Below are 13330 nucleotides of genomic sequence, written 5' to 3'. Positions count from 1 at the left end.
GAGTGCGGAGATACGGTGTTCGCCAAGAACTATGCTGGGGGACATTCGTGGCTGCCAGCCACAGTTACTGAAGTTGTGGGTTCCCGCATGTACGTAGTCCAGCTTGCGGACGGGCGCAAATGGAGGCGACATGTGGACCAGTTGAGGCAGCGGTGGGCGACTGGCCGCCCCACCTCGCAACATGCCGAGCTACCTGATTCCGAGGACTATCCCATACCTCTACCGGAGGTGAGTACTGCCGAGCCTGCCGAGCCCAGTACTGTCCCTGAGGGAGGGCAGACCCCTACTCTTGGACCCGCTGCTAGGGATGGTAACATTTCGGACCCACTCGAGAGTGAGTCAAGCCGAGTGCCCCCAATTCAGAGGTGCCCTGAACCTCCTACGCCGCGGAGGTCTCAGCGTATACGCAGAGTGCCCACCTACCTAAGCGATTATGATTGTACTTAGTGTTTTTGCTTAGGGGGGAGGGATTTGTTATGTATTGAGATGTATATAACTGCTATGTGAATGTAAATACTGATATGTGAATTGCCTGATTGAGATGCCATGCTGAGCTTCATCCTGGGCTAGGATCCTAATGTAACCAATAGGTGCCCTAGCCCAGAGAGTGTCAACCAATCACGCAGTAAAGCGGGACCGCTTGTGATTGGTCGTTATTACTTCAACCTCATAGGTTGCCTGATTGTACAGTGGGTGTGGCTACATTAGCCGGGAGTGTTTAAATATAGAGCAGCCAGTGCATGTCGTTGGTTCGAATGATGGTTCTGGCTGACTGATCGTTGTACCGAGTTCGGAGAAGTAACAGAGCTGAAGAATAAACCGCAATTCTTGCTGAATCACTCTCCGACTTCTTTGTTAAGCACACGACTTAACAGTGATAATACCAAATTGCGCGCGTTAAAGCAGAGGCATTGCAAAGCCATTACAATCCCCGATGAGTTTCAGCCAGGGACCTGGGGATTCCTGGAATTACAGCTCATCTCCGGACAACAGAGATCAGTGCCCCTGGAGAAAAGGGATGCTTCGAACTCTTTAAACTCTATGGCACGGCACCCCCACCCCCCCACTGAGTGCCCTGTCCTCCCCAGTGTCCACCCCCAAATATCCATGAGTTTCCCGACCTGGAGCTGGCAACCCTACTATGAGTACGATCGCTCGCTCTCGACCCCCCCCCCCTCACGTTAGTCGTTAGGATGACGGGTGGCTGCCTCAACACTCAACTATTTTTGCCACAACACACTGGCGCGCAAAGTGTGTTAACGCTGCAGACTTAAACATGCATAGGATTGCACGGCAACCTTAATACTCCCCTCCCTCGGTCCCAGAGGGATTATATTGCACAAAACTTTCAGCACAATCATATCATTCAAATAAATAGGGCAATTGCAAAGAATTATCACACAGTTCATATTAGCTTTCTTCATACGGAAAATGTTACACCCCCTTAATCATTTTAGTTGCCCTTTTCTGCACTTTAGTTGCCCTTTTCTGCAATGCTCCCCAGTGGCTTAGTTTAAGTACTCCCACACTTGGGGATGGTAGGAGTGGTGGGCTTTTTATTCAAGACAGGGGAAGGGGGTTGCTGCTTGCCCCCAAATGCTGATTGGCTCATGACCAAATGAGATTTCCTCACTGGCTACTTCTTGGAATTTCCAGTAGATGGTGGTAGCATATAACCAAATCCCATTATTGTTGGAGGAAAATAATTCCAGCAGTAGCAGTATTGAGTTGTAGCAAAAATAAATGGGGATCTTGTGATGCCTTAAATACTAAAAAATGTTTATTTTTGTATAAGCTTTCATGGACTAGAGCCCAGTTCTTCTGATGTCCACAAAAGCTTATGCTGGAATAAAATTTTAGATTATAAAGTACCACAATAGCCCTGTTTGTTTTTGTCAGAAGTAAGAATTCAGATATTCAGATACAGGCTAAAAAGCACCTCAATAAAACAAAAATCTAGTGGCACCTTAAAGGCAAACAACATTTATTTCAATATGAGTTTTCATGGGTGTATGGTCTGCGTAATTCCATTTTTTTACATGCTGGTGTTTAGTTGCCCTGAGTCTTGTGAGAGGATGGTGTTCACTGTTTAGCTGCTCTCAAGAGAACTTTCTCTCTCTCATGCTTGTTAGGACAGCTTATCTTCAAAGCCTGGGTTGTTTCTTCCATCCACTCTGGACATCAGGTGCAAGATGGCCTGGCTCATCCAAATGTTTGGGATAGCTTAATTCATGATTATTTGACTGGTAGTCAGCATTTAGACTATAAAATGCCTAGTTTTAGTTATGCATGTGGTCTCGAATTCTGGCAAGCTTTGCCAGAAACCAGCCCTCCAGATTCCCCCCACCCCAGTTAATGGGAGTGGTGGACACAGCAGGCCCATCCCATGAAGCAGCAGCACAATAATGGTGAAGAAATACCAGGGTACAATGATGAAGCATCAGAACAAGACAAAAGGCACACATCCTGAGAAGGCGCGCACACATCTAAGGCGCCGGCCGGGAGCCCACCGCTCCCGGCCAAAAAACATTTGGCAACCCTAAAACGTACATATGATGCTGTACTCTTTTCAGGCATGGCTTGTGGGGATTCTAGGGCTTTTTGTTTTAAACTGGAGCAAAGAAAAACCTCCTTTGTTCCATCATAAAAGGGAAAGGTCATGCCAGCTGCAGCCAAAGCTTCTGTGCCTGAAAAGTATTGGGTTCGACGCATGGAGAACTCGGACTACGACATGTGTTCAGATGTGTTTATTGTACTTCACAACAAGACAAGGAAAAACGGCCCTGCAAGGCCAAGTATATACACTCCACCCAGCACACCTCTGTCCCCATAGGAGGGTTTGAATTTCCCGCCAAGGGAGCTATTGGTGGACTCGAGATGGACTAGGATCCTATGTCCCCTTTGTGTTTGGGGACCAAGCTCCTGCTTTAGCTGCGGACCCCTGGTGGCGGTCCACATATATAACAGTGCCCATGCTCTGCCCCAGGGGTCATTTCGTAGAAAAAGAGCTGCAGGAGCTCATTAGCATAACTCATTAGCATATGCCACACCCCCTGACATCACCAGAAGTGTGCGCCAGCCCCTCTGACAGGCAGAAGCACCTGGGATCCATTCTTTCCCCCCTCTCCCTTCCCTTCGCCTCCAAGTCGGGCGAAGGGAAAGGGGAGGGGGAGGATCTCAGGCACTTCTGCCTGACAGAGGTGCTGGCGTGCCCACAGCCAGCCTGGGTGAATTATAGAATCATAGACTCATAGAGTGGGAAGGGACCTCCAGGGTCATCTAGTCCAACCCCCTGCACAATGCAGGAAATTCACCAATACCCCCCACACCCCAGTGACCCCTGTTCCACGCCCAGAATATGATTTTAAAAACAACCCTCCAGGATCACTGGGGGCCAAACTGGCCTGGAGAAAAATTGCTTCCTGGCCCCAAAGTGGCGATCAGCATTTCCCTGGGCATGTAAGAAAGGGCCACAAGAACTAAGCACTGATGGAACCCTTCCTGCTCTACCTCTCGTGATTTGCCTAAGTTCACACAATCAGCATTATGATCCTTTTAAAGTTGAAAGCATGATATAAATGCAAAGGACTATTTGTAAGATTATCTGTAAGACACAAGACCAGGACGCATCTCACTTCTGGCAATCACTTGAAGAGACCCTATCACTCAGCTTCCATTGCCCCACACCCCCCACACACACTGGAATAAGAACATAATATCAGGCAATACCATAAGAACATAAGAACATAAGAGATGCGAGAGGTGGAATTTGCCATCACGCAAGAGGTGGAATTTGCCTCTACCAGTCCAAGGCCACCACCCCAGGGCTCAGGGAGGCAAGGGAACGTTTCGCCCTGCCCCTCCCCCCGCGGGAGCATCGCTGCTGCCCCCAAGAACAGTGGCAGCGGCCATAACTTTTTAAAGAGCTCCTATCGAGAGCTGGGGGAGCTAGAATTACCTCTCGCTTGTGATGTAGGAGTGGCAACGCCACTCAGACATCACACGCGAGAGGTGGGATTTGCCCCTACAAGTCCAAGGTCACCCCCCCCGCGGCTCAGGGAGGCAAGGGAACATTTCACCCTGCCCCTTCCCCAGCGCGGGCGTCACAGACGGCGGCCATAACTTTTTAAAGAACCCCTCCCGAGAGCTGGGGGAGCCAGAATGATGCCGCTCGGACATCACGCACAAGAGGTGGAATTTGCCCCTACGAGTCCAAGGCCACCACCCCGGGGCTCAGGGAGGCAAGGGAACTTTTCCCCCCCCCCCGGCGGGCGTTGCAGCTGCCGCTGAGAACAGCAACGGCAGCCATAACTTTTTAAGGAGCCCCAAAGGAGAGCTGGGGGAGCCAGAATGACTTCTCATGTGAGAGGTGGAATTTGCCCCTACGAGTCCAAGGCCACCACCCCGGGGCTCAGGGAGGCGGGGAATGTTTTACCCCCACACACACCGTGTCCCAACTGATAGCTGGTGGGAGCAGGGGGCGGGGCTTATGTGCCCGCCCCCTGGGCTCCTGACTGGCGGAGCAGTGCTCCGGTGTGCTCCAGCAGGAACCGAGGCCTGCTCTGCCCTCAGTCAGTCTGGGGAGGGGAATGGAATTTAGCACACTGTGCCATCTTGTTTGTTGTGGGTATTGTTGATTTATTGATTGATTGATTCATTTAATGTTGGATGTGCAAGAGGTACCTCACTCATAAAATGCCAGTGTCCTCTGAGTAGTATGTCCATTTAGTGAATATGAGAGGACTGGCACCCATGCCACTGTCATCTATGAAATTTGTTCTTACCAATAATGAATGACTGGAGACGGACTTCTTTCAATGAAGCAGAAATATCTTTTATTGAATTTAATACTCTTGCAATAGGGTGCACAGCAGCAAAGCAGGCACACCCAATTCTTCAAAAATACCCCCTTTATACCTGACACCGTCGTGTGGAAAATAAAGTCCCTCCCACTGAACTGCCACTGGTCTGGCAGCCAGGGTGTACAACTAATCCGAACGCGTAAAGGAATCACATGCTTCTCCCTCGCCCCCTCCCATACCTATCTCAGCTTTTTCCAAGACCACCCTTCCTGTTTGCTTATTTCAAATAAGGCTAAATTTGCTTAGTCCAGACTTTCTATATTAACATTTCTTTATAACACAGTACAAGTTTTCGCCTCTTAAGCAATCGTGTCCATTTCATGAGGTAAATTTGCAGTCATCAGCTTCCTGTCAACAGGTCCCAGACAACGAGATGTCCATTCTTAGTTTGTATCTTAAACCACCGTCTGACCTTACGAGGTTGCTTTCCCCCATAAGGGACTTCCTCCTTTTTATGCATGCTCAGCACTTAAGCTAGAGATGTAGAAGTAAGTCAAGAAAGTCAATCACACATTAAATTTTATATTTATTCATTCTTTTGATTAACCCAAGCATTCCCACTCTCCGTATTGCAATTTATAGTTCCTTTTTTCAAACCTTTCCCCATAACCCCCCCCCCCCGCGCCCTATTACAGAATGTCTGAAGTCAGGCTTTTCCTCGTGAACTGGGGTCTCTCCAAACCGCAAGATGTTCTTTTGGCCGGCCTCATCTTTTTGACATACTTGTTTTGTCAGGGCTAAAAGGGCAGGTTTCTCTTTTTCGACTGGTTAGTTTATGCATTTAAGAATATAATATATATATGCCTAGGATTAAATACAATGGTTTCTTTTTATAGCTTCTACCTATTAGGTTTTTCAATTGTTAATCACTTCTCGGGGTAGTCCCCCCTCCCAAAGTGCAGGCTCTTCCAGGCCTCTGTTTTAACAATTGACAGTGATCTGGCTATACTTCCGCTTTTTAAGCAAGCAAGCTTAATCATTCTTCAAACACTATTTCTCTAACTCATCTCAACTTTATTTTAAACATTGATCAGTTAATTAATACATTTTTAAAGCGAGATCTTTCAAGATCAGAAACCCTTTATTTCATTTATCACACCACTATGCCCCATTACCAGACAAGCTTAGATAGATAGCATACTGGCCAAAGATTTGCTTAAGCCTGGGCCTGAGAGTGTTGGTAGATCACTGAATGGTAGCCACCTGTGAGGTAAATACAGAATCTGTTTTGAGTCACACTCCCACTTGCTTCAGGCACGCTGTGGAGACATACTTGCCTTCTCCCCTCCCTTGGGTTCCCTGAACTTGACTCACTGTCCTCATAGCAAGACAGCAGCTACAGGGACTGTCTGTTTAAAAATAAAGAAGAACCTGATAGGATTGCCTGTTCTGGGTTGGGAAATTCCTGGGGATTTTGGGGGCGGAGTCTGGTGTGGGACCTCGGGTATAATGCCTTAGAGTCCACCTTCCAAAGCAGCCATTTTCTCCAGGGGAGCTGATCTCTGTCACCTGGAGACCAGCTGAAATTGAGGAGATCTCTAGCCATCACCTAAAGAATGAGTAAACCAAAGAAGGGATCACAGTTACAGGAAATTATATCAAACAAAGAAACACTGTGATAAAATTGACAATAACATTTAATCATTCCTATGAACATCAATTTGTGTATCAATTAAAACTTTTACAATATTGCTCAGGAAATTCTAACATCTTCAAGGAAAAGTCCAACATCCTCAATGAGGTTATACACTCATTTCACCAATCTTCCTCAGGAGTAATCCTATTATGTTAGAAGGTGACAGCCTCTTGATACAGTTTAACTTCTTTTTTTGCTTCCTTCAAATAGTTACAGCTTAACTTCTTTTTTACTTTCTTCAAATTATTGCAGTTTAACTTTTTTTAATTTCCTCAAATTATCTTCCAGTTCCATTTCAAGTGTTTGAATTAGGAGCAAGCGAGTTAATTAATTTCTAATAGTAGCAACCAGTCCTCTTTTTTTATCTGGCTAGAAGCCTTCTTTTTTCAAATTGACTGGCAAATGCTCTCTATCTCACATTGCTGGCTCAATTGCTCTCTAGTACTTTATAGGAGCTTTTAATATGTAGACCTCAGCCTACTCAGCTTCCCACTTCTTTGGAGGACTTAGGGTTGCCAGCTCTGGGTTGGAAAATACCTGGTGACTTTGGGGGTGGATGCGGGAGAGGGCGGGGTTTGGGGAGGGGAGGGCCCTCAGCATGGTACAATGCCATTGAGTTGACCCTTCAAAGCAGCCGTTTTCTCCAGGGGAGCTGATCTCTGTCAGCTGGAGATCAGTTGTAAAAGCGGGAGATCTCCAGGCCCTACCTGGAGGCTGGCAACCTAGGGAAGATGAAACTTTTGTGCTGACAATTCAGTGTGTGCCCTTCCTAGTCAACCCACAAAACCAGTCTGTTTCTCCTTGAAGAAACTGTGAGAATGACTAATTGTAACCTCTTTGTAGGACTTCCAGATCCTATCTGTGGAGAGAGCAGTTTAAAATGCTCCTTTTTCTCTCCCAACTCTCCGATCCCATCCCTTTCTGAGGGTTCCCAGGGGCCTGATTGGCTGGTTCTGATTTCTCTTACCTACCAGCAGGGTACAAAGGGGCAGGGCTCCGAAGTACTTACCTTAATTTGGCGGGGGATGTATAGTTCTTCACGGGACCATTCCCGCGGGGAAAACACAGGCGCTGCACTATTCCGTCGCCCAGATGTGAGGTAGGCACGTAGCCAGGTGACACTCTAGCAATGGGGCTGGAAACTTGATGGTACCATCGAGTTTCCAGTCCCATTACCAGAGTGTCGCCCGGCTACGTGCCTACCTCACATCTGGGCGACGGAATAGTGCAGCACCTGTGTTCCAAGCAAGAATCTTCCGGCAGGGAAGGATGTGTCCCCCTGCAGGATCGTAGGTAGGTACTTGGGAACCCTACAAAGGGGCCTGCAAAAAGCTACAGATGTAGCCTTTTCTGGCATATACACCTTCAAAATGGCAGCACTTAGTTCTCGTGACCCCTCTTTACAGGGCTTTTTTGAAATTTAAAAAACTGAGCCATGGCAGAAAATACCAGGTGATGTTATTTACCTCCCTAGCACATAGACAATGGCAGGGCCACTTCAACTATCCCTGGTTAGTACTGCACAGAAGAAGGCAGTGGTAAACCACTTCTGACCAGCTCTTACCTCAAAAACCCTATGCTGAGACAATTCAAAACAAAAAAATAGATATAGTGCTGGAAGACAGAACTCCCAGGTTGGATGGCACTCAATCAGCTACTGGGGAAGAGTGGAGGATATAACGTGTTGGGAAACAGTTTTTAACAGGACAGCAGTGGGATAAATAACGGAGTGCTTAATATTCTTTCCAGCTTCTGTGACTGGATTCTGAAACCCTTATGTGTCTGGATAAGCATGTGGTAACAGTGGTTGCAGCAAACTGGAGTAAGATGTCAGTGTGAAAGGCTGGTGATACTACTCCTGCTCTAAAGTATAAAAAGTCATCCAAAAATGAAACTACATCATCTCCTGAATCTGTAACAGTCAGCAACCCTCCACTGACCTTTGGAAGGGTCACTGAGCCCTTCTAGGTTTGCCCTGGATTGAGAGATTTTAGATGCTATGTTCTGCCAATACAAATAATTTCAGCAGTCTTTCTATACTCTGTTTAAATTCTGTACTTAGAAACTGTCAAATGATGATGATAAAATTACTGTCCCATCAACCTATCAATTCTGAACAGAACTGTCAAATAATAATTTTATTATTTGGCCTGGTTATTTGACTCTGCTTATTGGATTTGTTGATCTGACATTGAAATGGACTTCAGTTACCTAGGAATTCTTCCCAATTACTTAATTTTTTCCAAGCATGGTATTCCTAATTAATCAAAACGACTAGATTTTCTTCTCAATCTATTTAAGGTCTTGTCTTTGGACTTCAGCTTTAATGGTGAACAACCCGCTCAGGCAGGTATCATTTTTTAGTGAGTGATTAGAAAGAGGGCCACCATAAATGAAAGTGGGGATTGATAGCGCTAAAACAGTTCTCCAAAATACAGTGAGGGAAAACAGAAACTGTGAGAAAAAAGACCTTAGTGTACATATATTCAGCATTACCAAGTGGTTTGTTAAACCATACCACTAACAAGTGGTTAAAAGGTTACAAGTAGGAGACCATGCATTTGAATGATCTCCCCTCACACCTGTGCATGAACACTGAACACACCATTACAGTTTCTCTAAACACAGGGGAAAAGCATATACAAATGAAGGCTAAGCTGAACTCTGACATGGCTTTCAATGAGAGATAATGGTTTATAGAACATAATGCACTGCCCTAAAAGAGCCAGCTCATTTGTATCTGTTTGTTTTCTCTTTTAGAGTTCATCCCACTTCCAAGAAGCTTTGCAAGCTGCAACATGGCTTACGCAACTAGTATGCATTGCATGGGTAACAAAATCATGTGACTCTGCTTACTGAAATCCCACCTGCCCATGTACTATAGCTGCCCTGACCTGGATAGCCTGGGATAGCCTGATCACATCAGATCTCAGAAGCTAAGCAGGGGTGGCCCTGGCTAGTATTTGGATGGGAGACCTCCAAAGAATACCAGGGTTGTGATGGGAAGGCAGGCAACGATAACCCACCTCTGAAGAAGTATCTCGCCTTGAAAACCCCACAGGGTTACCATAAGTCAGCTGTGACTTGATGGCACTTTCCACCACCATACCATAGCCAGAAATGTTATGGGAAGGGGCACAAGGGAATATGTCTTGTATGCTTAAAGTTACTTAATTACAAACTGAATTGGCTTTTAACTGACAGGGGCCCTAGTGGGCACTGTATTCTAGGCTGATTACTTACTGAGCTTTCATTTACAATGGAGGTAACATCTGTCTCATCTGGCATGATCTGATTGATTTTTTTGTACTTCACAAACATAAAGCTACCACCTGAGTAGTGGATGAAATAATGCTTTATCCACCAATGTTGTAGATAACTGAAAGGCTTATAAACAGAGGAGGAGTGGCAATGCATAATCCTGAATTCCTTTGCCAATGGAAAAGAATTCAGCTTTTCAGTGTTCTTTCTGGTGGTTCCACACTTCTAATATCCTAATGCATTTGGTTATTGAATGTCCCATTTTGTTGATTGTACTGACTTACAATGTACTCTGCCTTGAGCCCCTGTGAGAAAGGTGGAGTATAAATAATGTAAATAAATAATGTGTGGGAAAGGAAGGTCAAAGATAAACGTGGTACTAAGGAATATCAGTCAGCTAAGTTTCAATCTGTAAACTGCTGTATGCTTTCTTTGGAAATATTGTATTATGTTTTGCTGTGATTTTTAAAATCTTTACATTCTTTAAAAAGGTTAGAATTTGTATAGTCGTTAGTGCTATAAAGTCACAAACAATATACTTAACACCTAAAAAAACCATGTTTGGGAGTTAATGAAGACCTCAAACCGAAACCCTTGTGAGCCACTGCCAGTCTGACTAGACAAGACTGGCCATGATGGAGATGGACCAATGGTCTCATTCATTGTAAGTCAGCTTCTTGTGTGTTCATGTGAAGATGATACATTCGTTGTATAACACACTATCTGCTAACCATGGAAAAGGATTGCCTCTCATGTTCCATTTGTGACATCTTCACTCATTCAGTCAAAGCCTTCTATAGGTGCTACTCTGTAAATGGGTAAGGCTTGCGGCTGCCCAGTCATGTGCATTCTCAATGTTGGTTCCCACCTTGTGGAATAGTCTGCTTGAATTGGTCAGGAGGCCCCTCACTCTCTATCATTCATTCTGTAGAATGTTCAAAAGGGATTTAAAAAAGAAAAAGAAAAAAAAGATAACTATGGTAGAACTACAGGTAGCCTTAGGGCACCTTTTTAAAGGAAGAGGATTGTATTACACTGCAATGATTATTGTAGGTGTCACCTACTTTTGCTGCATTGTCTTCAAATTGTGTGGAGAAATGCCCTCTACCCTAGTGTTCACCCTGATATTTCAGCCATTGGCACAGCACTCTGTGAGATGGAACCCAGCTGCAAATTTGTAGCTGGTAGGAAGGCGGGGTCTTGGGTTTGAGCCATCAAGTTCAAGAATAGAGTACTTGAGTGCATACATATGCTAAACTGGCTGAAATAGGACCCTGATTTACTATCTCTCACCTTGCTAGAGTGTTGCACCTAAATAGACAGAGAGGGGAGACAGCCAAATGGCTTCAAAGTAATCTCTTCCTCTTGTGCCAGGAAGATCTGAACAATTGCAGGAGGGAGATTCCCCAAAGGGGGAATTATAAATTCTCTGGACACAGGGAATAAGCTCTCTTCCATCTTGCTCTTCTCCTTGGATAGGCAAAAGGAGTAAGCTTTTATCTAAGGACTCCATCTGGTCCACGTGACAAGGGACAATGAGGAGAAATCCCAAACACAATGCTAAATTTCAAACTGCTGCAACTTCAAGTAATACTAGCCTAACTAAACATTGTTTAGAATAAATGCTGAGTGAAAGGAAGTGGACTGCAGGTTTTCATATATTCTTTGTACCCTTACTCAGCCTGTATGCTTGAACAGACCATATATATCCTTATTCATTTATTAAACTTACATTTTAAACATTTCAAACCTGATCTCTGGAACCACACCATGCCTATTGTTTGGAACCTTTCCAATCTGGTTTCAGGCCCAGTTACGAGAGTGAAATAGCCTTGATGGATGACCTGCCTGGAGATGGACAGAAGTGTGACTCTTAATTCTCCTGGACTTCTCAGCAGCTTTTGATAACGCTGATCATGGTGTCCTTCTGGACCTCTCCTTCCAGGCTGGGATTGGGAGGCACTGTTCTGCACTGGTTCTGGTCCAGCCTGGAGGGCAGGTTTCAGAAGGTGGTGCTAGAGCACTGCTGCTCAGCCCCTTGGAGTCTTGCAGGACCTCAGAGGCTGAAGGTCATCTCATCAACAGCTATGTGAAACCACTGGGTGAGGTCATCTGGAGATCTGGGCTGGGTTGTCACTCAGATGTGGATGACACTCAGCTTTTGGCTGATCCCAGGGAGTCTGTAGGAACTCTGAACCAGTGCCTGGAGGCAGTTTTGGATTGAACACAAGCTAATCAATTGAAACTTAATCCTGACAAGATGGAGGTGCTACTGGTGAGTGGAAAATCTGCCTCAGGATTTAAGCTGTCACCCATTCTGGATGGTATTACACTCCTCTTGAAGGAAGAAGTCTGTAGCTTGGGTGTGCTCTTGGATCCAGGTCTGCTGCTGGATAAGCAGATAGCAGCTGTGGCCAGGAGTGCCTTTTACCATCTTTGACTGATTAGCCAGCTGTGGCCTTTCCTGGGCTGAAAAGATCTGACCACTGTGGTGCATGCCATGGTTACATCTGGATTAGATCACTGCAATGCACCCTACATGGGGCTGCCCTTGAAAAAGTTCAGACATTTCAATTGGTGCTGAAACCAGGATGTAGACTGCAGTGGGTTGTAGGGATCACATCAGTCTTGACTCATCTATACAGGCTCCCAATCTGTTTCAGGACATGATTCAAAGTGCTGGAATTGATCTTTAGAGCCTTATGGCTTGGGAGTAATGTACCTGAAGGATCAGCTATGCCCTTACAAATCTACCCAACTGCTACAGTCATCTCCCAAGTCCATGCTTTGGGTGCCCCCATCTTCAGAAAGGCGGGTGGCAACCTGGGAGATGGCCTTCTTGATCTTGGCTCCGAAATACCCTCCCCAGGGCCTGTCCCCTTCTTCCACCAGTGAGTGAAGTCTTCTTTGTTTCATCTGGTGTTTCACCAGTGATCCCTCCTGCCTGCCTTGTTGTCAATCATTTTCATATATATACCCGCAGGAGTGAGGGGAAGGGGCAGTGTTACCAAGCAGAGACTTTGGTCTGCTGTGGAGTTTTTCCAGCCTCCTGGGGACTAACCCAAAGGAATGGGGGGGGGGGGCTTGCAAGTCATTCCTTCACACCTTGTAATACACTTTCCCTATTATTTATCATTTATATTTCACATTGAAGTACTGCCATTTCCCATTTAAATCAGAACCAAGAAGCTTTTGCTTTGTTTTGGAGGCCCAAGAGCTGTTATCAGAAAGATCACAGGATCATGCGGAAACTCCTAAACAAGTGGGGGCATGGTGTATGCCAGCTGGGGGGAAATCCTGGTGTGGAAACAGCACCTATCATGGGTGGTTCAAACAGCTCTCGAATCTATGACACTCAGTCACTGTACGATTCTGGATATGTACTAAATTTAGAGAGAGCTCCTCAACAGTCTGTTTGTTTAAGCCATGTGCTTTGAACCTATCAAACAATGATTTGATAACTTGACCCAAGTTTTTTTATTTGTTGACCTGACACTGAAGTGAACTTCAGTCACTTGGAAATTCTTCCCATTTCCATTCCTTTCTTGCAGTTTGATGTTCCTGACCAATC

This window comes from Gekko japonicus, unplaced genomic scaffold (genome assembly GCF_001447785.1).
Source record: "Gekko japonicus isolate JY-2015 unplaced genomic scaffold, Gekko_japonicus_V1.1 scaffold211, whole genome shotgun sequence".
NCBI lineage: Eukaryota > Metazoa > Chordata > Lepidosauria > Squamata > Gekkonidae > Gekko > Gekko japonicus.
This window is presented reverse-complemented; position numbering follows the sequence as displayed.